Raw genomic sequence first — 23,820 nt, forward strand, 5'->3', positions numbered from 1 at the left:
ATGTGGTTATATCGAGTCACAGGAAGCATCCTAAACGGAATTCCTCGTTGAGCCCATTCGGGGCCAATGAATGTAATCTATCAATCCATTGATGTTCTCTTTGCAAAAGAATTTTATTGCGATCACCGCCCCTTTGTAGTGGTGGAATTTGGTCCAAGATGCAACACTTGAGTTGATTAATGGAATGCTTAGCCTCCATAAAATGTCTTGCAACAGGTAAGGTTGAGAAGTCACTTGAAATTCCACCCTGTGTAATGCTCTTTTTAATTGTTGAACGATGTTGGCTTAGACGCTCTTTTAGCATCCTGCTGGTCTTCCCAACATATAGCAAATTGCATGGACATTTCAACACGTAGACTACAAATTTACTATTGCAGTCAAGTCTCTGTCTGATAGTGTAGGTCTTCTTATCCTGAGGGTTAGTGAACCGATTGCCAAGTAGCAGGAATGAACAGTTTGGACAACCCGTGCATTTAAAGACCCCTGTTTTAGTGGTCAACCAGTTAGAGGCTGTACGCTTCTTTTTCTTGGAGAAATCTGTTACAACCAACAAGTCTTTCAGATTGGGTCCTCGTTTGTATGCGAATCGTGGTGGTTGCGGAATGGCTTTTGATAGTTCTGGATCCGTATCGATAAGGTGCCAATGTTCCTGAATCTTATTACGGATAAATCGAGAAGCAGTCGTGTACATGCTGACAAAATTAAATCTGTCATTATCTTTGATGGTAGAGGCGTCTTTTTTGGATAGGAGTTCTTTCCTTTTTATTTGGCCAATTTTTTGGAGTGCCAAATCAATCTCCTCCTTAGAATATCCACGATCAAGGAAACGTTGGCTCATTGATTGTAGAGCCGGTGGTATTGCTAGTGGATCAGAGGTAATGCGTATCACCCTAAGAAGCTGCGAGAACGGTAGTCCTCTTTTGAGGGGTGCCGGATGGAAGCTTGTTGAGAGTAAAAGTGTATTCCTGTCAGAGGGTTTGCAATGAATCCGAGTGGTCAGAGTGTTATTGGACAACAGAACGGAAACGTCCAAAAAATTGATTTCTGTTTTGCTGAACGTGAGGCTAAATCTAATGGTGCCAGGAAGTGAGTTTAGATGGTCAATAAAAGTCAAAAGTGTTCTCTCTCCTCCATGCCAAATGAAAAATAAATCATCAATATATCTGACATATGTTGTCAAAAATCGGCCAAAATGGGGGTGACCCGTGATGTGTTCTTGTTCATATGTAGACATAAATATATTGGCATAAGCTGGGGCCATATTAGACCCCATAGCGGTGCCCTGTTTTTGTAAAAAAAAAGCAGTTCTCAAATAAAAAATAGTTCTTATTCAAAATTAGGTCAATAAGTAACACCATGTATTCTGATGGGGGTCCAAAGTACCCGTCACTTCCTGTTATTGCTCGTCTGCATGATTCAATGCCCAGAGCATGAGGAATGTTTGTATAAAGACTCGAGACGTCGAGTGTGACCAACAGTGCATCATCCGGGACATGTTTAATGTATTCCAGTTTCATTAAGAAATCGGTCGTATCTTCAATGTAGCTGGCTGCACTTTTAGCAAGTGGTTGTAGATAAAAATCTACAAGTTGTGAGAGTGGTTGGCAAAGAGAACCCCGTGCCGAAATGATCGGTCGCCCCGGGGGCTGTGCTAGGGATTTGTGTATCTTGGGTAACGTGTAAAGAATTGGGGTTTTGGGGTGAGGTGTAGTCAAAAAATCAGCAGTGGTCTGATTAATATACCTGTTACTGACACCCAAATTGATTATTGAATCAATTTCCTTTTTGTAAGTCCATGTGGGGTCAAAAGTAAGTTTTTGGTAACAGGTTGAGTTGGACAATTGTCCATAGGCCTCTTGTACATAATAGTCAAAGTCAAGTAGGACTATGCCTCCACCCTTATCCGCAGACCTGATGACCAGCTGGTTGTCATTCTGTAGAGATTTGATGGCAGCTCTTTCTCCCTTAGTAATGTTGGAGTAACTAGGTTTATGTTCCTTGATGTAGGGCATCGTATCCCTTTTGAGTACCCTTAAGAAGGTGTGGATAGAGGGATTTAGGGTCGGTGGATCAAACTGACTGGGTTTCTTCAAAGGACAGTGTGGTGTTGCAGATGTCTCCATTGTAATGGAGGCTGGACTAGGAGAATTGGAAAAGTAGTCTTTAAGGCGCAGCTGTCTACCCAATTTGTACAGATCAACTTGCCATTGGAAACTATCCTGTCCAACAGTTGGTACAAAGGTCAGTCCCTTACTCAGGACAGAGAGTTCGTCATTCGTCAGTATATGTTTGGATAGATTAAAGACCACTGATGTCTGTGCTTTGTTCTCCATTATTGTTTTTTTGCTCTTCCTTTTTCTCCCACCTCTGCGGGTGGGTAAAGCGGGTTTTTTGGAGCCCTCCTATTACGTTCAGATCTTGAAAGGTAAGTAGTCTCTTGTGCAGATGCTGATGGTACATCAGAATCACTTGCTGACGTCTGAGATCTGCTATCAATGTCAGTAAAGGGTGTGATAGGTCTTCTTCCTCCACGTCTTTGTTGGGGTCGATATTTGCGTGGCTCACTGCGCGACACCCAGGGGTATACCCTATTTTCCTTATAGTCCAATTTGACTTGTTTATATTTGTTCTTCTTGAATTTTAGCAAATCACCACGGAATTTGTCAATGTCCTTATTTAATTTGGTGAAAAGATCACTGTCAGGGGATTGTATCGTCCTAAATAATTCGGACGCCTCTAATTCAGAAATATCTCTTCTGATTTCCGTTAGATCTAAACCTGCCTGTTCGATTACAAGCAGCATTAGATCCTGGGAACATTTGTTCAAAATATTGCACCATTTTGTACAAAAGTCATTGTTATGTCTCCCCAGTGTGGGTTGATTGTGTAATCTAAACCCTCTGGGGATGAGGGATTCTTTGTAATATTGAGAGAGAGTTAGGCCATGAAGGTGTAACTCAACTTCTCTCTTTTTTAGTCTCAGTAAATCCTGTATAAACTCCTCTGGACTATCTTTGTCAAATGCCAGGGATTCGGTATTACCAAAGAGTATCCGTTCCGCATCTGATTTATCGAATTGAAGAACAGCGACTAAATCTTTGTTAGCACTGGTAGACATTTATATATGCAGGGGTATATTAAGAAAAAAGAAAAAACAGAAAAATGAAAAAAAGGAGTGAACAAAAATGAAAAAAAACACAATGGCAACCTAAGCTACTGTGTGCAGCTGAACAAAAAATAGAGATCATTAAATGTTCATGAAAAGAAAAATAAAAAAAATAAAAGTATGGTGTTTAAATTGAAAAAATAGTGATTGGTCAATCTCTGTTACAGAGATTATAATTACACAGACTGGTGCAAGTCAAAAAAGAATGATTCAAAACATGGCAAGGTGACAGCACTCTATGTCCAATATCAAAAAGTTTAGTTGGTGCAAGGTCCTAATAATTAATATACACACTCACTTTTTCATGGCTGAAAAAAGAATTAGACCAGCACTCACGTTTTTAGTTGATGAAAAAAAGGGTTTTTTATTCCTGATAAGACATCTAGGATACACCCCACTGTTACAGTTCGCCCGACAGCCGTTTCAACACTTGGTGGTCTTCATCAGGGGCAGCTGTCACTCCGTCCAGAGCTATCTTAAATAGCAGAGAAGGCGCCAGAATGTCCGAACGGGAAGGCCGGAAGCAGCGCGTCATAGCTGCTACCTGATTGGCTCCTGCCCGCACATGGGATGTGTTGCTAAGGTACACAAATCCGGCCCTCTCCTTAGCGACCTGCTCCGGCAGCGCAACAGTAATGTAGCGTGGGACAATCTGTATTGTAAGTACAGCGGCGTGCAGACAAGGTTGCTGCTGTCTGTAATCCCGGACACAGGCACAAATGTAGAGTATTTGACCCCACAGTGCGCCGGCGGCACGGAAACACTGACAGCTGGATAATGAGGAATAAATATTTATTCCTCATTATCCAGCTGTCAGTGTTTCCGTGCCGCCGGCGCACTGTGGGGTCAAATACTCTACATTTGTGCCTGTGTCCGGGATTACAGACAGCAGCAACCTTGTCTGCACGCCGCTGTACTTACAATACAGATTGTCCCACGCTACATTACTGTTGCGCTGCCGGAGCAGGTCGCTAAGGAGAGGGCCGGATTTGTGTACCTTAGCAACACATCCCATGTGCGGGCAGGAGCCAATCAGGTAGCAGCTATGACGCGCTGCTTCCGGCCTTCCCGTTCGGACATTCTGGCGCCTTCTCTGCTATTTAAGATAGCTCTGGACGGAGTGACAGCTGCCCCTGATGAAGACCACCAAGTGTTGAAACGGCTGTCGGGCGAACTGTAACAGTGGGGTGTATCCTAGATGTCTTATCAGGAATAAAAAACCCTTTTTTTCATCAACTAAAAACGTGAGTGCTGGTCTAATTCTTTTTTCAGCCATGAAAAAGTGAGTGTGTATATTAATTATTAGGACCTTGCACCAACTAAACTTTTTGATATTGGACATAGAGTGCTGTCACCTTGCCATGTTTTGAATCATTCTTTTTTGACTTGCACCAGTCTGTGTGATTATAATCTCTGTAACAGAGATTGACCAATCACTATTTTTTCAATTTAAACACCATACTTTTATTTTTTTTATTTTTCTTTTCATGAACATTTAATGATCTCTATTTTTTGTTCAGCTGCACACAGTAGCTTAGGTTGCCATTGTGTTTTTTTCATTTTTGTTCACTCCTTTTTTTCATTTTTCTGTTTTTTCTTTTTTCTTAATATACCCCTGCATATATAAATGTCTACCAGTGCTAACAAAGATTTAGTCGCTGTTCTTCAATTCGATAAATCAGATGCGGAACGGATACTCTTTGGTAATACCGAATCCCTGGCATTTGACAAAGATAGTCCAGAGGAGTTTATACAGGATTTACTGAGACTAAAAAAGAGAGAAGTTGAGTTACACCTTCATGGCCTAACTCTCTCTCAATATTACAAAGAATCCCTCATCCCCAGAGGGTTTAGATTACACAATCAACCCACACTGGGGAGACATAACAATGACTTTTGTACAAAATGGTGCAATATTTTGAACAAATGTTCCCAGGATCTAATGCTGCTTGTAATCGAACAGGCAGGTTTAGATCTAACGGAAATCAGAAGAGATATTTCTGAATTAGAGGCGTCCGAATTATTTAGGACGATACAATCCCCTGACAGTGATCTTTTCACCAAATTAAATAAGGACATTGACAAATTCCGTGGTGATTTGCTAAAATTCAAGAAGAACAAATATAAACAAGTCAAATTGGACTATAAGGAAAATAGGGTATACCCCTGGGTGTCGCGCAGTGAGCCACGCAAATATCGACCCCAACAAAGACGTGGAGGAAGAAGACCTATCACACCCTTTACTGACATTGATAGCAGATCTCAGACGTCAGCAAGTGATTCTGATGTACCATCAGCATCTGCACAAGAGACTACTTACCTTTCAAGATCTGAACGTAATAGGAGGGCTCCAAAAAACCCGCTTTACCCACCCGCAGAGGTGGGAGAAAAAGGAAGAGCAGAAAAACAATAATGGAGAACAAAGCACAGACATCAGTGGTCTTTAATCTATCCAAACATATACTGACGAATGACGAACTCTCTGTCCTGAGTAAGGGACTGACCTTTGTACCAACTGTTGGACAGGATAGTTTCCAATGGCAAGTTGATCTGTACAAATTGGGTAGACAGCTGCGCCTTAAAGACTACTTTTCCAATTCTCCTAGTCCAGCCTCCATTACAATGGAGACATCTGCAACACCACACTGTCCTTTGAAGAAACCCAGTCAGTTTGATCCACCGACCCTAAATCCCTCTATCCACACCTTCTTAAGGGTACTCAAAAGGGATACGATGCCCTACATCAAGGAACATAAACCTAGTTACTCCAACATTACTAAGGGAGAAAGAGCTGCCATCAAATCTCTACAGAATGACAACCAGCTGGTCATCAGGTCTGCGGATAAGGGTGGAGGCATAGTCCTACTTGACTTTGACTATTATGTACAAGAGGCCTATGGACAATTGTCCAACTCAACCTGTTACCAAAAACTTACTTTTGACCCCACATGGACTTACAAAAAGGAAATTGATTCAATAATCAATTTGGGTGTCAGTAACAGGTATATTAATCAGACCACTGCTGATTTTTTGACTACACCTCACCCCAAAACCCCAATTCTTTACACGTTACCCAAGATACACAAATCCCTAGCACAGCCCCCGGGGCGACCGATCATTTCGGCACGGGGTTCTCTTTGCCAACCACTCTCACAACTTGTAGATTTTTATCTACAACCACTTGCTAAAAGTGCAGCCAGCTACATTGAAGATACGACCGATTTCTTAATGAAACTGGAATACATTAAACATGTCCCGGATGATGCACTGTTGGTCACACTCGACGTCTCGAGTCTTTATACAAACATTCCTCATGCTCTGGGCATTGAATCATGCAGACGAGCAATAACAGGAAGTGACGGGTACTTTGGACCCCCATCAGAATACATGGTGTTACTTATTGACCTAATTTTGAATAAGAACTATTTTTTATTTGAGAACTGCTTTTTTTTACAAAAACAGGGCACCGCTATGGGGTCTAATATGGCCCCAGCTTATGCCAATATATTTATGTCTACATATGAACAAGAACACATCACGGGTCACCCCCATTTTGGCCGATTTTTGACAACATATGTCAGATATATTGATGATTTATTTTTCATTTGGCATGGAGGAGAGAGAACACTTTTGACTTTTATTGACCATCTAAACTCACTTCCTGGCACCATTAGATTTAGCCTCACGTTCAGCAAAACAGAAATCAATTTTTTGGACGTTTCCGTTCTGTTGTCCAATAACACTCTGACCACTCGGATTCATTGCAAACCCTCTGACAGGAATACACTTTTACTCTCAACAAGCTTCCATCCGGCACCCCTCAAAAGAGGACTACCGTTCTCGCAGCTTCTTAGGGTGATACGCATTACCTCTGATCCACTAGCAATACCACCGGCTCTACAATCAATGAGCCAACGTTTCCTTGATCGTGGATATTCTAAGGAGGAGATTGATTTGGCACTCCAAAAAATTGGCCAAATAAAAAGGAAAGAACTCCTATCCAAAAAAGACGCCTCTACCATCAAAGATAATGACAGATTTAATTTTGTCAGCATGTACACGACTGCTTCTCGATTTATCCGTAATAAGATTCAGGAACATTGGCACCTTATCGATACGGATCCAGAACTATCAAAAGCCATTCCGCAACCACCACGATTCGCATACAAACGAGGACCCAATCTGAAAGACTTGTTGGTTGTAACAGATTTCTCCAAGAAAAAGAAGCGTACAGCCTCTAACTGGTTGACCACTAAAACAGGGGTCTTTAAATGCACGGGTTGTCCAAACTGTTCATTCCTGCTACTTGGCAATCGGTTCACTAACCCTCAGGATAAGAAGACCTACACTATCAGACAGAGACTTGACTGCAATAGTAAATTTGTAGTCTACGTGTTGAAATGTCCATGCAATTTGCTATATGTTGGGAAGACCAGCAGGATGCTAAAAGAGCGTCTAAGCCAACATCGTTCAACAATTAAAAAGAGCATTACACAGGGTGGAATTTCAAGTGACTTCTCAACCTTACCTGTTGCAAGACATTTTATGGAGGCTAAGCATTCCATTAATCAACTCAAGTGTTGCATCTTGGACCAAATTCCACCACTACAAAGGGGCGGTGATCGCAATAAAATTCTTTTGCAAAGAGAACACCAATGGATTGATAGATTACATTCATTGGCCCCGAATGGGCTCAACGAGGAATTCCGTTTAGGATGCTTCCTGTGACTCGATATAACCACATACTGTGACTAATGTTTTGGTTTACTTTTCTTAGACACCGCCGTGTGTCATGTTTATCACTTGACACCTATTAATGCTCTTTGACATGGTCTCTCACTCACTGGGCCAATTGGGCTCTTGTCTATTGCATAATGGAGATATAACTGCACACCGTACAGACTGATACTACCATACCACACTGGATCCCATCCGATCCCGTCTGATCTTGGAAATTAAGCAGTGATGGGCCTAGTAAGTACCGCACTTGGAGACAAGGTGGGAATACTAGGTGTTGTATCAATAATATCGGTGGACGTTTGTCTTGGTTACTGTCATTGCTCATTGTGGATAGATTTTTACTATCATACATGATATGAGGTAATTTGGTTGTGATACAGGTGCAGATACTCATACTATGAAATGCAGTTAGTTATGGGCACGTCTATCGGATACTATCTTACCACGCTGGAAATCATCCAATCTCGTCCGATCTTGGCAATTAAGCAACGTTGGGCCCAATCAGTACCATACTTGGAGACGGTATGGGAATACTGGGTTGTGTACCCAGAGACACGATTTTCCCATACTAATTAGTCTGCATTCCCGTTATATGCCTCACACTATTATGCTGTACTCTGCACCTGCTGGATACACTTGATCCCTCCAGCCAGGATTAATTCACTCCATTTTGGTGGAGTGCAGAATTTGCATCTATAACCCCTGAGCGACATGATACCATTGCCACCTTTGAATATATTGTTTATACCATGTTTATGTGGTGCTATAACCAACATTTCTTTGAGCAGGTTATTACCATTGCTGTGCAGGATGACACTGATTGGTTCTTTTTGCCGTGTATGTTTACATTCTATTTTCTGTAATTGACTTTTATTCCTCATTATCCAGCTGTCAGTGTTTCCGTGCCGCCGGCGCACTGTGGGGTCAAATACTCTACATTTGTGCCTGTGTCCGGGATTACAGACAGCAGCAACCTTGTCTGCACGCCGCTGTACTTACAATACAGATTGTCCCACGCTACATTACTGTTGCGCTGCCGGAGCAGGTCGCTAAGGAGAGGGCCGGATTTGTGTACCTTAGCAACACATCCCATGTGCGGGCAGGAGCCAATCAGGTAGCAGCTATGACGCGCTGCTTCCGGCCTTCCCGTTCGGACATTCTGGCGCCTTCTCTGCTATTTAAGATAGCTCTGGACGGAGTGACAGCTGCCCCTGATGAAGACCACCAAGTGTTGAAACGGCTGTCGGGCGAACTGTAACAGTGGGGTGTATCCTAGATGTCTTATCAGGAATAAAAAACCCTTTTTTTCATCAACTAAAAACGTGAGTGCTGGTCTAATTCTTTTTTCAGCCATGAAAAAGTGAGTGTGCATATATATATATATATATATATATATACACATACATGTACACATATACATAGCATATTAAACATGCATATATATACAGTACACATATATATACACACATGTATATATATCATATGTGTGTGTGTTTATATGTATGTATATACATGTGTATATGTGTATGCACATGGATATATATGTACTATAATTAAAATAAAGCAAACTGTTATTAAGCACTTATAAGTACCACCAGGAAGACAGCAGGCATTTTTTTTTTTAGTGAGGGGGGGGGGGGGGGGGGTTTCTGGGTGCTCGGAAACCCCCCCTGCGTGCGCCACTGATCTACCCAGTGGGCTGTCACAGTCATATAGTCCTGAGTCTGCCCTGCTCCACTTGTCCACATGTCCGTGGTTAAGTGGACATTGGGTACAACTGCATTTTTTTAGGACACTGGTGACTCTTTTTCGGACGTCTGTGTACATTTTCGGTATCGCCTGCCTAGAGAAGTGGAACCTAGATGGTATTTGGTACCGGGGACACAGTACCTCAAGCAATTCTTTAGTTCCCTGTGAATTAACGGTGGATACCGGAAACACGTTTTTCACCACCCAGGCTGCCAAGGCCTGAGTTATCCGCTTTGCCGCAGGATGACTGCTGTGATATTTCATCTTCCTCGCAAAGGACTGTTGGACAGTCAATTGCTTACTGGAAGTAGTACAAGTGGTCTTCCGACTTCCCCTCTGGGATGACGATCGACTCCCAGCAGCAACAACAGCAGCAGTAGACTTTACACTCAAGGATGCATCGGAGGAATTCCAGTCAGGAGAGGACTCGTCAGACTTGCCAGTGACATGGCCTGCAGGACTATTGGCTTTCCTGTCTATGAAGGAAATTGACACTGAGGGAGTTGGTGGTGTGGTTTGCAGGAGCTTGGTTACAAGAGGAAGGGATTTAGTCGTCAGTGGACTGCTTCCGCTGTCACCCAAAGTTTTTCAACTTGTCAATGACTTCTGATGAATGCGCTCCAGGTGACGTATAAGGGAGGATGTTCCTAGGTGGTTAACGTCCTTACCCCTACTTATTACAGATTGACAAAGGCAACACACGGCTTGACACCGGTTGTCCGCATTTCTGTTAAAATAATTCCACACCGAAGAGGTGATTTTTTTTGTAATTTGACCAGGCATGTCAATGGCCATATATTCATCCCACGGACAACAGGTGTCTCCCCGGGTGCCTGACTTAAACAAACCACCTCACCATCCGAATCCTCCTTGTCAATTTCCTCCCCAGCGCCAGCAACACCCATATCCTCATCCTGGTGTACTTCAACAGTGACATCTTCAATTTGACTATCAGGAACTGGACTGCGGGTGCTCCTTCCAGCACTTGCAGGGGGCGTAAGGCGCCACCTCTTCCCGTCCAGTGTTGGGAAGGTCAGGCATCGCAACCGACACATTTGGACTCTCCTTGGGGATTTGTGATTTAGAAGAACGCACAGTTCTTTGCTGTGCTTTTGCCATCTTAACTCTTAAGTTTTCTAGCAGAAGGATAAGTGCTTCCATCCTCATGTGAAGCTGAACCACTAGCCATGAACATAGGACAGGTCCTCAGCCGTTCCTTGCCACTCCGTGTCGTAAATGGCATATTGGCAAGTTTACGCTTCTCATCAGACGCTTTTAATTTAGATTTGTGGGTCATTTTACTGAAATTAATTTTTTTATATTTTACATGCTCTCTACTATGACATTGGGCATCGGCCTTGGCAGACGACGTTGATGGCATTTCATCATCTTGGCCATGACTAGTGGCAGCAGCTTCAGCACGAGGTGGAAGTGGATCTTGATCTTTCCCCATTTTACCCTCCACATTTTTGTTCTCCATTTTTTAATGTGTGGAATTATATGCCAGTAATATATCAATAGCAATGGCCTACTACTATATATACTGCGCACTACAACTAAAATGCACCACAGGGATGAATGGATAGTATACTTGACGACACAGAGGTAGGTAGAGCAGTGGCCTACTGTACCGTACTGCTATATATTATATGCTGGTGGTCAGCAAAATGGTGCACTGTCCTCCTACTATATATACTGCGCACAACAACTAAAATGCACCACAGGTATGGATGGAAAGTATACTTGACGACACAGAGGTAGGTAGAGTAGTGGACTACTGTACCGTACTGATATAATACTGGTGGTCATTGGTCAGCAAAATTATGCACTGTCCTCCTACTATATATACTGCGCACAACAACTAAAATGCACCACAGGGATGGATGGATAGTATACTTGACGACACAGAGGTAGGTAGAGCAGTGGACTACTGTACCATACTGCTATATATTATATACTGGTGGTCAGCAAAATTATGCACTGTCCTCCTACTTTATATACTGCGCAAAACTTAAATGCACCACATGTATGGATGGATAGTATACTTGACGACACAGAGGTAGGTAGAGCAGTGGGCTACTGTACCATACTGCTATACTGGTAGTCACTGGTCAGCAAAATTCTGCACTGTCCTGTCCTCCTATACTACAATGCAGCACAGATATGGTGCGTTTTTCAGGCAGAGAACGTAGATATGTGGCAAGTTCAAAGGGTTGCAGAACCTTGCACAACGTTGAAATCATTCTCCACTGTGCTTTTGTCAGGTGCATTCCCCCTCCTTTGCCTATATCGTAGGTAGCTGTATAGGCTTGAATGGCCTTTTGCTGCTACTCCATCCTCTGAAGCATATAGAGGGTTGAATTCCACCTCGTTACCACCTCTTGCTTCAGATGATGGCAGGGCAGGTTCAGGAGTGTTTGCTGGTGCTCCAGTCTTCGGCACGCGGTGGCTGAATGCCGAAAGTGGCCCGCAATTCTTCGAGCCACAGACAGCATCTCTTGCACGCTCCTGTCATTTTTCAAATAATTCTGCACCACCAAATTCAATGTGTGCAAAACATGGGACGTGCTGGAATTTGCCCAGATGTAATGCACGCACAATATTGGTGGCGTTGTCAGATGTCACAAATCCCCAGGAGAGTCCAATTGGGGTAAGCCATTCTGCAATGATGTTCCTCAGTTTCCGTAAGAGGTTGTCAGCTGTGTGCCTCTTATGGAAAGCGGTGATACAAAGCGTAGCCTGCCTAGGAACGAGTTCGCATTTGCAAGATGCTTCTACTGGTGCTTTATTCAGGCAGAGAACGTAGATATTTTCCGCACACTCAGCACAGATATTTGCAAGCACACTGAGCACAAATATTTGCAGCACACTGAATACAACTGAGAGGACGCTGCACGTCCTCTCCCTATCATCTCCAATGCACGAGTGAAAATGGCGGCGACGCGCGGCTCCTTATATAGAATACGAATCTCGCGAGAATACGACAGCGGGATGATGACGTTCGGGCGCGCTCGGGTTAACCGAGCAAGGCGGGAGGATCCGAGTCTGCCTCGGACCTGTGTAAAATGGGTGAAGTTCGGGGGGGTTCGGATTCCGAGGAACTGAACCCGCTCATCACTAATTATAATCTGTATGTAATTTTATTGAAAAAAAATTTTTTGTAGCTATTAACCTTGAAAAAAAAAAAACATTCACATTAAAAACAGTTTATTTAGTGCATTCTTTTTGTGTTATCGAAGAACCCATAGGCCTTTAAGTGCCAGTTTAATGCTACATAAAAAGGTGGCATTATTGCTTGAATGATAATAGTTGTGATAAATTGTGAACTGAAGGGCTCTGGAAACCTACTTAAGTGGTGGTTGCTCAGTCGTGTGTTTACTGCGAGCACGGACATAACCATAAGTATGACCAGCAGTTTCAGACTGACTTATCTGGGACCAGCTGAGTTCGTGAAAGGGTGTATGAACAGAAATGGCCCTGCATTTGCTAAAACAACTAAATGCTGTCTGCAGAGAGGCATTTTTCCTGAACCACCGAAAGGAAGCAATGGTTATCAGAGGTTCCCAAACTGTGTGCCGTGGCTCCCTGGGGTGCCTCGGGACACTTGCAGGGGTGCCCTGGGTTGGTGGTCCAGGACCAATTCAAATTATTCATGGTCAATATAATAGGCAAAACCAGTGCTGGTGGCTGCCAATCATAAAATATGTGGCCAAACAGAAGCAAATCTTGTCCCTCACCACACAACTGACCCTAAGGATGACATATAAACACGATCTACTTAATGTAATATTTCTTTCTAAATTTCTCAATAAGAAATTTTTGGCCTAGGGGTGCCGTGAAAAAAATTCTGATATTCTAGGGTGCAGTGATTCAAAAAAGTTTGGAAACCACTGGGTTAGATCTTGGATCTCTTCTTTTAGACCCCAACTGCATGACCAACTACAGTCCAGTATCAAACCTTCCTTTTCTAGGAAATGTTATTGAGAAAGTGGTTGGTTGTAGCTCAATTAAAACCCACCTGATAACCCATGATCTTTATTGATCATTTCCAGTCAGGATTTAGAAAAAGACAGTACTGAAACAGCCCTGGTATGTGTGCTTAATGATCTGCTAATGTGAAGAGATAGAGGCGACTGTTCAATCCTAATCCTTCTGGATCTCTCTGCAGAATTTGAAACCATGGACCATGGGATTCTGACTGAGCACCTGAAAAGTTTCTGTGGAATGGATGGCACAGTTCTTAGCTGGTTCAAATCATTTCTCTCCGGCAGATCATAGTGCGTTTATTCTAGAGTGTACTCATAGTCGGCAGTGCTACTACCATGCGGTGTTCCAGAGGGTTCTATACTATCGCCTATGCTTTTTGCAGTATGTGTGCTATCACTAGGTGAAATAAAGGCCTGGTCTACCACTGCTATGCAACTGTATATATTGGTTTACCCTGTGCTTTCCAGGGCTATAGTCTCGTCTTTCACTATGCTAATTTAACCCTCCCCCAGCAATGACTAGTAATAAAACAGTTTTAACAAAACAAAACCAACCAACTGAGATTATCACAGTCATGCCCTCATGCCTATACTCAGGAGATAACATTCCAATTTATCAATAGCAACCCATCATGTACATAAGCAATCTAATATAAAAGGGTTGAGATTACCTAAAGGATAAAAAAAAAGGGGCAGACTAGATGGGCCAAGTGGTTCTTATCTGCCGTCAAATTCTATGTTAATTTGACTACTCTGTGAAAATTTGTTGGCAAATTCATCATAACACATATTCCACCGTTCACTCCCATGGTTTAAACTGAGTAGGGCCCAATATGTGACACACAGTTCAATCAGGTTTTCTAAGGAACCTTGTTGTCACAATAGGCCTGCTGACACCTAGAAGCAGAGGCGGATTGGCCATAGGGTTTACAGGGAAGATTCCCGGTGGGTCGACGCACCCGCGGGGGCCTGTTTTGTTTGAGGACATGTGGTCCTTTTTATAAACATAATGAATAAGATGCAAAATAGCATATATGAAAATGACTTTGCCACTTAGCCTGTGATTGCAGATGATCTAGTGTATGCTCTGTCTGCCTGCTTGGCTGACATATAAGATTGAGTGAATAGTGATTGGGATACGGTTGGTGTAATAAGCAAGAAAATATATCTTGCTAAAGAATGATATAGTTTTCTAAATTCTGAAGGTGTATCACATAATGTGCTCATAATATTTAATTTTATTTATTTTTAACTTCCCCCTTGATGCTGGACATCCCCACTATCTGGAAAGTCTTGGGGGGAGGGTGCTGCAGCCATGGCCCATGGTTAGACCCTACACCTCTGGTGCTGCCCATGTGGGGCCACTAGTACAAATTTTTCCAGGGCCGCTTTTTGTTCCCAATCCGCCCCTGCCTAGAAGCGCCTACAGTGAACAAAGTCGACAGATGAAAGGTCAACATGCATTAAGGTTGTCAGGTACAAAAGGTAGACATGACATTGGTTGACACGCACTTTTTTTGGGGGGAGGGGTATTTCTAACTTTTGCTGAATTTATTATCCACATAAAATGTGATTGGGAAGCATGGCAAGCAAAGGCTGCCTCCAAGGGTACAGTTTTTCACCAAGTGTGGCCACATATGATGAAACGTACAAAATGACAGCCAAAATAGTAAAAAGCACAACTGGTGTCGACCACTGTCAATTTGACCCTGTGGACCTTTTACCAGTTGACTTAATGCAGGTCGGCCTAATGACTATCTAGACAGTGTCTTCTGCCTGTACAAAGTCAGGTAAATCAGTAAACAAACACAATCACTACACGGCCCCAGAGGACATATCATCCTCCCATTACTAAAAAATATTGCACCTTAGTTGTCATTCCGTTTACAATTTACTTTCAGCTGACCAACTGCCCAAAAAAATTGTTGTGTTAGGAGAGGGAAACATTTCTTATGAACAAAGAGACCAATTCTTCTCAAAATTCGTTTTTATCCCTCCTCCGATATTCATTGCTTCTCTGACCCCTTAGACTCCCCTTTCTATGGGAGTAAAATGTAAACCTGTGTTTACCTGTGCCATGCAACCTAATTTCCCCGTCACCAGCAGGGCTTTTCACTGAAATATTACACAATATGTCCCCACTACTACTGGGCTCATTATGAATTGTGATCACGGCTTTCTGATACCCCTTTCAGACCGCTATGCCGTGTTGCACCTGGGTCCTTCATAGGTGCGACCCAGCTGAGAACCCTAAAAGACTGCTGGCTCGACCAGGTTTACTGGTTGGGGACATCACCACCGACGTGTCCTGAGGCAGTGTTTGGAGATGAAATGATCTCCAAACACCACCTCTTCCTATGCAGTAAACAGGTGCCAGGTCGCACCGACCCGGCTTACCCATTCACACTGCACCGTGAGCCGGGTTGAACACATTATCAATCCTGCTCACTACCAGAGTTGAAACAACATGTCGCTGGACCCTGGTTATTTCAATTGGCCCCTTTCAGACTGCGCCGCAACCCGGGTTGCTGCACGCTCACGTCTTAAAAGGGGTATTTATTTGGAAGTATTCATGTCTGATGTAATCCTGACACTATTGCTACAAAACTACTGCATCTGGAGAAACCTCACCTCTGCTACTTTTATTTGCTGCCTCTTAAGCACTTTTTTTTTTTATACACTTACACTGGGGCTAATGCTGATTTGGCCGCGTATCTTACAAAGCTGTATAGTTTGCAAATGGATTATATTTAAATGACAAGGCTGAATCTAGACATCCGTTTGATGCATTTAAAACTAATTGCACATTTAAATCTAATGACTATGTAGCTGAAATAGTGCTGGCTTCCGCAAATCGCAGACTATCGCGTTTCGCCCAACAGTGTAATAAGTTTTGTGGTTCCATGTAAAGCTGGGTAACATTTCTCCAGGAGATTCCAGTCCAGTTGCTTTGATATTGGACAAGTGTGTACCCTCTGCCGACTAGTTCACCCAATCATGATCACCTGGCAGGTCTCCTGGTTTTTAAATATACCTAAAAAAGTCATGAGAACTTACTGCAGACCAAATGCACAGTGTGTAGGCTGCTGAGACCAGAGTTGGCGACCGATCTCCAGTCCCAGCAGCTCCGTACACCATCAGCGGGGGCGGAAGTGGTGTGCGGCCAAACAAAAAGGAGCAATAAAGGCTTCTGCCCCTCAGGTGAAGAAGTTGGAAGATCGGACCAGTTCTCTTTAATATCTTTGTTGGTGACATTGCAAATGGTATTGAAGGGAAAGTATGCCTTTTTGCAGATGATACAAAGATATGCAACAGGGTAGACACACCAGGAGGGGTAAAACAAATGATTGATGACCTAGGTAGGCTTGAAAGATGGCCAAGAATGTGGCAACTACAGTTTAATGCAAAAAAATGCAAAATCATGCACTTGGGTCTCAAAAACCAAGGGTACTATAATGGAAACTGAGGAGGAAAGGGATTTAGGAGTCACTATTTCAAGTGACTTAAAGGCAGGAAAGCAATGAGAAAGGCAAGTCTGATGCTTGGTTGCATAGGGAGAGGAATCAGTAGCAGGAAAAGAGACGTAATAATGCCACTGTATAGGTCATTGGTACGGCCTAATCTGGAATACTGCGTCCAGTTCTGGAGACCATATCTCCAGAAGGATATAAATACATTAGAGAGTGTACAAAGAAGGGCAACTAAAATGGTGCATGGCCTACATCACAAAACTTACCCGGAAAGGCTAAAAGATAAAACATGTATCGTATGGGGGAGAAAAGGGAAAGGGGGGACATGATAGAAACTTTCAAATATACAAAAGGTTTTAACAAAGTTCAGGAGGGAAACATTCTTCAAAGGAAGAGAAGTATTAGAACTCGAGGACATACACTGAGACTTGAGAGAGGCAGGTTCAGGGGAAATTTAAGGAAAAATTACTTCACAGAAAGGGTAGTGAATAAGTGGAATAGCCTCCCATCAGAGGTGGTAGAGGCTAAGACTGTAGAGCAATTTAAACATGCTTGGGATAGGCATATGAATATCCTTACAAAGAATTAAGGTTCAAAAAGGGTTGAGATTACCTAAAGGATAAAAAAAAAGGGGGCAGACTAGATGGGCCAAGTGTTTCTTATCTGCCGTCAAATTCTATGTTTCTATGTTTATGCTTCAAGTCCTGGGGAGACAGCAGCCACACAAAAAAAACTTAAAGCCCGTCAACCCCCGAGGTGACGGTGTTGCCCAATAATCCTAACATTTGGTGTCCTGCTTTTATTTTAACATTGTATTTACAGGCAGGTCATTTATGTCCGGACATGCAGGCACTTGTGGTTCTGTGGACTACCTGTAAATAATATCAACGTACCATGAACCCTGCATCCACCTTGTGTTTTCCTGAGAACATTGTGGTTCTAATAAGAGAAAATAGAATTTCAAAATGTAACAAATCCTATGTAAACTAGAACACTTGCTTTATAGTTTATGAATGTCAGTACCACTATGTTTATAGAATTACAGCAATTGATTACAAATATAAAAGAAAACAGATTATTTGCAGCAAATTAATTAAAACAACTCAGGCTACACAAATAACTTACAGCGATTAAGTGCAGGATTTTGCACACAAAAAAAAAAATCAATATAGTTTTGAATTACCACAGGTATGTGCGCTTCTGATACCTGCGGTGTTAAATAAAAAAATAAAAAAAATAAAAAAGTGATTTCATTTTTTTTGCGTGGAAAAATCAGCATGCACCCATCTGCAGGCTGCCAATGCGGTGTGCGGGGAGTTTTCCAAAGCAAATCCGGACATTTTTACCTTAAAACATGGAATTTAGGAAAAACTGGACTTGCTGTGGTTGTTCCTGTGAAAAAAAAATTAAAAACCTAGCCTAACGACTTCCGGTTCCGGCTCCCATGTGATCGGGAGCCTGGCGTGAGAGCTCCGTTGCTACCCCGGCCAGCACAGCAAGCAGAGCCGCGCTCGCGGACACAAACCCGGCGGTTCCCGCAGCCTCAGTGAGGGGAAGGTCTCCTCCACCATATGGAGAAGTTTCTCACCTCTTCCATGCTGGCAAAGCAGCAAAGATCCCGCTCTGAGCAGCGCCGGGCAGAATCCAATATGGCCGCCGTACCGGACACACCAGATGGTCTGCAGCTGGATGATAGGTCTCGGCCTGCCTCTCCCGACCCTGCAGCCCCAGTCTCATATGAGGATGTCGTGAAAGCTATCAAGGTAACGATGGGGCCCCTCATGAACACACACGCTGCTAAGTTAACGCAGGTGGCACAGGACATTAAGTCTCAGATGAAACAGCTGTCCCAGAGGGTATTAGTCACGGAGCAGAGATTGGGGGGAAGTGTTCCAAGATGTAGCAGAATTGAAAACGAACGCTGACACTATGCAGAAATCTTATTACCAAATTATGAATAAATTAGACGACCTGGAGAACAGATCGAGGAGGAATAACCTCAGGGCCATGGGCATAGCAGAATCTCTTAAAGGGCCAGACCTATACCGGTTTCTACAGGAGTCTCTTCCGGAGTTGCTGGACATTAAGGATACATGTGCAGACATGGTAGTGGAGAGGGCCCATCGTCTCGGACCGCCCAGGACGGGTCAGAACGCAAGGCCACGCGTGGTAATTTTTCGTTGTTTGAACTTTCTGCATAAATAAGCTATTTGGTCTGCTTCCAGGAGACACAGAGCTCTGGCATGGGATGGTAGGGACATTCGTCTCTTTCAGGATTACTCCGCAGAAGTCTCCCGAGCCCGCAAGGATTTCTCCCAGATTTGTTCCCGCCTGGTCCAGGAGGGCAAGAAATTTGCACTGCTGTATCCTGCACGATTACGGCTCTTTGAAGGGGAATCATTTCGTGACTTTTCTAATGCGGCTGACGCAGCTGGCTACCTGTCTGAAGGAAGAAAGTCGGGACACTCATCCTCTCCTGCTTCTCCACGTTCCGCATCATAGGCCCTGTGCTGAGAGATTCACGCGTCACTTGAAGAAAGGCCTGGAGGTTCCGGATGGGACTGCTTGCATGCCTGCTATTTGTATGGTATCCATATGCGGGGAAAAAATTGCTTAAGTGATACTCATCCAGTGTACAAGTACTAAACACCCTCATTTCCTTAATCTCAGTTTAGTTTGCTCAGTTGGGCTGGGGGGGAAGCTGGGAGTTTCATTTTTTCATTGAAGGTTGCTATTGACCGGGGTGTGCTAGGGGTAAGCACGCCATGTTTGAAGTTAACATTACGGATTTCTAAATGGCTGGAAGTCCTTATTTCTTGGATGATGGAGGCGAGTTGCAGCCCCCTGTCCTGTTCTGCTTTTTTGTTTCTATATGTTGTTACCCTCTCTGTGTCTTGTCTAGTCCCCCATGTATGTTAGTTCAAGTAGCGTGGTGGCTGGACCGCCATTGCCTTTATGTGCTCGTCATTACTTCACTGGGTCTATTTAGATTGGCTGCATGTCGTCTTTAACGATTAGCACATGGAACGTGGGGGGTATTAACTCCCCGGCTAAGAGGAAAAAAATTCTTATGTATATGAACAAGCTCCGTATGGATATAGCTTTCCTGCAGGAAACGCATCTCCTTCCTCTAGAGATGGCCAAACTTAACACACTTCGGTGGTCAGTGTTGGCCTCGGCCCCATACTCCTCTAAGGCACGGGGGGTAGCCATATTGATTAGACAGTCTCTTTCTTATACTGTTCATTCTGTAAAGGTGGACCCGCAGGGTCAGTATATTATTGCAGACGTCACAGTAGACTGCACACGCCTATTGCTATGTAACATATATGCTCCGAATAATCGCCCCAAAGGGTTTTTTCTAGAAATGCTGAACAAACTGTATGGTCATATAGATTCCAACATTGTGTTAGGGGGGGATTTCAATGTGGTTTCGTCTCATGTTATGGATAGGAATGTGGCTTCCAGTCGTGGGCTTAGTGACCCTAAAGTGGGTGTTAACTATATAACCCGCCGGCTGCGGGTGGTGGATGTGTGGAGGGCGTGCTATCCGCTAGAACGGGATTATACTTGCCTGTCAGCTGCATATGGTACGCTTTCCCGCATTGATTACTTGCTGTTGTTAGAACATACGTTCCCTAAGGTTATGGATGCTGGGATCGAAGCTATAAGTATCTCGGATCATGCCTTATGTTGGATTAAGCTGGCGGTGCAGGTGGATAAGGGTCCGGTGCAGTAGTGGCGGTTCCCGGCACATCTGGCTAATTCATTGAAATTTCGTAACATGTTGGAGGCGGCGTGGCTAGATTATAAGAGTAATAACGCAAGTTATGAGTCCGAGAAGCCTCTGACATTCTGGCAGGCATCTAAACCCGTCATGAGAGGGGTAATTATGTCTTACTGCGCACACAGGGATAGGCAATTAGACGGCTCATACTTGGAAGCCCAGGCAAACTTAACGACTTCCTTTCAGAGGTTTAAGCATTCACCTACTCCAACTAATAGGGCTGATTATAATAACAAAAAGGCCGTTTTTGATAATATTCTGAATCACTTAGAAGCCAAGCACACTTTCTATAGGTCTGCTTCTTTTCACAGATATGGTAATAAACTGGGGAAATTAATGTCCTTCTTATTGAAAGGGCGCCATTCTTCCTCAGTAATTAAATCCCTCCGCACTAGTGACGGTACTAGGGTCAGGTCTAATGCCAAAATAACGGTTTTGCTGAGTTCTTTTTATGCCCAACTGTATTCTCAGCCTCCTAGTAATCTGCCCAATAAAGAGGCCTTTTGGGCTAATATGAGTTTACCTCAGATGTCTGACAGCCAGGCCTCATCCCTTATGACACCCATCTCGGGGGAGGAGGTGGAGAGGGTGATTAAGGCACTGAAGACTGGAAAGGCACCGGGACCGGACGGCCTCTCCAATGATTATTATAAAATCCTAATGCCCCATATCCGGGACACATTGCAGGTATCTTTTAATGAATTACTCTCCGGTCGGGCCCTGCCTGGTTTCTTTAACTCCGCGTTCCTCAGGGTGTTGCCGAAGCCTGGCAGGAATCCGGAACTCCCGGAATCTTATAGGCCTATTTCCCTGCTTAATATGGACTATAAGCTGTTTACCAAGATATTGGCTGACAGGTTAAAACTCGTATTCCCTCCATTGTCCACTCAGTCGGGATTCATTTGGGGCCGCCAGGCGGTGGTTAATATAAGAAAAGTCTTAACAGTAATGCAGAGATTACAGTCTTCCTCAGATACGGGCACCAATGTAATTTTATCACTTGACGCCGAAAAGGCATTTGATATGGTGACTTGGGACCATTTATTTGATACCCTACATAGGTTCGGGGCCCCGTCAGCCTTTGTAGAAATGTTGGTCCGCCTATACACAGACCCGGCCACGCAAGTATTAGGCAATGGCTATATTTCTTACCCTTCTACATCCAGAGAGGCACCCGTCAGGGCTGTACTCTATCCCCTCTACTATTCGCCCTGGCCCTGGAGCCACTGGCGATATCCCTCCGTGGCGTGTCTTCCTTTAGAGGCATTTTGGTGGGTAGGCTGGAGGTTAAGATAGCGTTGTTTGCTGACGATATGTTGCTATTTATCGCTGACCCCAGCAGGTCGATAGGACCTATAGTCTCCATCATTGATAGCTTTGGATCCTTTGCGGGTTACAAGGTTAATCTTTGCAAATCAGAACTCATGCCTCTGTCGGGAGATGCGTCCTTCTTTAATAGGCACCCAATATTGTCCCAGTTCCCTAGGACCCAGAGGGCTCTTAAGTATTTGGGGATAATGATACCCACATCACTGGAAATGTTGTCTACAGTTAACGTTGGCCCGGTCCTGACGGCTGTCCGGGCTCTCCTAGACGGGTGGGTTAATTTGCCCTTGTCCTTGCTGGGAAGGGCCACGGTCCTTAAAAGTGTAGTGTTCCCGAAACTCTCATATATTTTGCAGATGCTGCCATTACGCCTTACAAAAAAAGACTGTAGGTCTGTAAAGTCCATGTTCTCTAAAATCTTATTGGGGGGGGGAGGAAACCAAGGATTTCTTATGCTAAACTTCAGATGCCAAGGGCGGAGGGGGGGCTGGGGATTCCAGACTTGGAAGCGTTTAGTAGAGCGGTGATGTTCCGCTATGTCACAGACTGGTTATGGCAGCGTTCTTGTTTTACCAATTATACATTGGAGGAGGAACTGTTTGCCCCCTTCTCTCCCAGCGCCCTCCTTCACACCCCAAGGAACAAGCTGCCGGCATCACTCAAGGCGAATATTATCCTTTCAGATACTCATGGAGCCTGGCACTATTCCAATTCAAAATTACATAGAAACCCGGCCTCCTCCCATTACACAACTTTCTGGGGGAATCCCTGCTTCAGTCCTGGGCTGGAAAATGCTAACTTTAAGCAGTGGCGGGAGCGGGGAATTTCGTCTATTAGAGACGTATTTGACCCTGGGGGAAGGCATATGCTCTCCTTTGAGGAATTAAAGTTCAAATATGGTATAGCAAACTCAAATTTTTATATGTACCTGCAAGCCCGACATTTTGTCATTGCTATGGCTGTCCCTATGACCTCGCCAGACAAACAGGATCCGATAGCCACTCTCCTCACTCTCACGAATGCCTCGGCTTATCGTTTATCTTATTATTATGACCATTTACGGGTGATACAGATGGAAAAGCTATGGAAACGTACGGTTTTTAATTGGGAGGGGGATGTACCGGACTTCCCGGCGCAACCAATTCTACTGAAATCCTGTCAGTATACATTTAAATATCTACACTCGGCTCAGCTTCAGGAAGTGTACTTTAAGTTATTACACAGGGCTTACATAGCCCAGGCCCAAAGAGTGCATATGATCCCGGATGGGAATAGTGAATGTTTAAAATGCCACATGTCAAGGGCTTCCTTTTTGCATTGTTTTTGGACATGTAGGAAGATTGCCACGTTTTGGAACAAAGTTATTGTATTTATTAATAGAACTCTCTCATTGAGGGTCGCCAGAGACCCCATAGCTTGTTTATGCAACTGTTTTGAGGGTTGGACTCTTGGCCCGGATAGGAAGCGAGTTACGCCCATTCTCACGGTCATCCTCACGGTGGCTAATAAGGTTATTTTGAACCATTGGACGAAGAAGTCATCTCCCTCTTTGGGGGAATTTAAAAAATTTATTTTACGGGTTCTCTATTTCGAGCG

The 23,820-nt window shown here is 43.8% G+C and overlaps 1 protein-coding gene, 1 long non-coding RNA gene and 1 pseudogene across 7 annotated transcripts in view; 2 read left to right on the forward strand and 1 right to left on the reverse strand.

Moving 5' to 3' along the window:
- Nucleotides 1-23,820, reverse strand: part of TANC2 (tetratricopeptide repeat, ankyrin repeat and coiled-coil containing 2) — a 1,023,243-nt gene that overhangs the window by 862,054 nt on the left and 137,369 nt on the right. The window lies entirely within an intron of this gene.
- The window catches only part of LOC135055673 (uncharacterized), a 261,242-nt gene that overhangs the window by 175,734 nt on the left and 61,688 nt on the right, over nt 1-23,820 (forward strand). The window lies entirely within an intron of this gene.
- Nucleotides 8,070-8,189, forward strand: LOC134896507 (5S ribosomal RNA; annotated as a pseudogene).

This window comes from Pseudophryne corroboree, chromosome 3 (assembly GCF_028390025.1).
Source record: "Pseudophryne corroboree isolate aPseCor3 chromosome 3, aPseCor3.hap2, whole genome shotgun sequence".
Classification (NCBI taxonomy): domain Eukaryota; kingdom Metazoa; phylum Chordata; class Amphibia; order Anura; family Myobatrachidae; genus Pseudophryne; species Pseudophryne corroboree.